At 42.3% G+C, this 1,475-nt stretch overlaps 1 pseudogene; it reads right to left on the reverse strand.

Annotated features, from left to right (window-relative positions):
• Nucleotides 1-1,228, reverse strand: LOC135566400 (large ribosomal subunit protein eL27-like; annotated as a pseudogene).
• Between the last annotated feature and the right edge of the window lie 247 nt (nucleotides 1,229-1,475).

The following is a 1,475-nucleotide window of genomic DNA, read 5'->3' on the forward strand; positions in this document are numbered from 1 at the left end:
TCAAGATTTTTTTATACATTTATTAGTGAAACCAATGAACACCTAGAATCTAAGCTTCTGGAAGAACCATTTGTTCTTCCCTGTCTTGTATCTGTGGATAGAAAAAAAAACATTTTAGAAAAGGTTTACAATGGAGACGAAAAAGCCTGCCATTTTATTATCCTATAGTAGTTAAGCTACTTGTATCATGTGTCAGATATTATCAGGACAAAGAACCTGTGCATTTCTCACAAGTCCTGGTTCCTGGTGTGGGAAAAGACTCACCTCTCCTCAAACTTAATCTTGGCCTCCCGTCTGGCTTTGCGTTTCAGGGCAGGGTCTCTGAAGACACATCCTTGTTGACAGTTTTGTCAGGGAATGTCACGGAGTATCTGAGACAAGGAAAAAACACAGTAAGAGACTTAGTAAGACACCTACGTCAAATTCCCATAAAAAGGACAACGAAGTGGATAACACTTCATCAACTACTCTGAACATTCCAAGAATCAAGAATGAAAATCGAACCATCTATCAAGATTACTAATGCATGCAGAGATGAAATGTGTGGAGAAGCCAGACTTCACTGGCGTGCTGACAAACCATACTTTGGGTCAGCTCAGTACAACATGGCTTAGGAGTGTGAAATGGTAGTTCACCCATCAAACAGAAAGGGTCCAGTCTGTACACCATCTATACATTCCTTGACATTGCATCCTACTTAATAGATCCCTGTCAGTTTGGCCACTGCTAGAATTCCATAAAAATGTAGACATGGATGCAATACTGCTAGTCACCTACAGTTAAGTCTCACATGTCAGCAGGTAGCCTCCTAAACAAACCATTACTCAATGTCCACCTGGCACTGACCTGGTTGGCATGAGGTGATTATGATTGTACACCTTTACGAAGGCCTTGATCTTGGACCTCTTGGCAAACCTTCTTCTTGCCCATGGTTGTGGTCACTTTATGGGGGTAGCGGTCAATGCCGAGACAAGTGCGTGGCTATAGAGGGGCGGTCTGAGGTGCCATCATCAATGTTCTGTAGGAAGAGAATCCATATAGTTAGCTGTTCAGTTACCAAAGTTATGACCATATTTCAAGAGGATTATCCACAAACAGTAACTAATCGTAACTGGGGGAGCGAACATGCACATTTAGCAACAGTTCAGAGAATCCTTTGCCTTGACTATACAGCTTTACGACCAGCGTAGCGCCTAGCAAGCGACTATCAATACCTTCCAGGTTTCATGAACTTCGCCCATCTCTGTGACAGAGGAGTTATAAAAGAAAAGCACTATTACTAACACAAGACGCCATGGAATGGTCAATGTGGGGACAATACTCACTGCTTCTGATATCAGTAGTATCTTGTTATCTAGGGAGCACTGGTATGCTATTACCTAAACTAGCTACGTCAGCTTGGACGTCAGATGACCAATGACTGAACGCGATTGCAGGAGCAACAACGACGTAAATTAGCAAAGTCATGTAATGAA

This window comes from Oncorhynchus nerka, unplaced genomic scaffold, assembly GCF_034236695.1.
Source record: "Oncorhynchus nerka isolate Pitt River unplaced genomic scaffold, Oner_Uvic_2.0 unplaced_scaffold_5178, whole genome shotgun sequence".
Classification (NCBI taxonomy): domain Eukaryota; kingdom Metazoa; phylum Chordata; class Actinopteri; order Salmoniformes; family Salmonidae; genus Oncorhynchus; species Oncorhynchus nerka.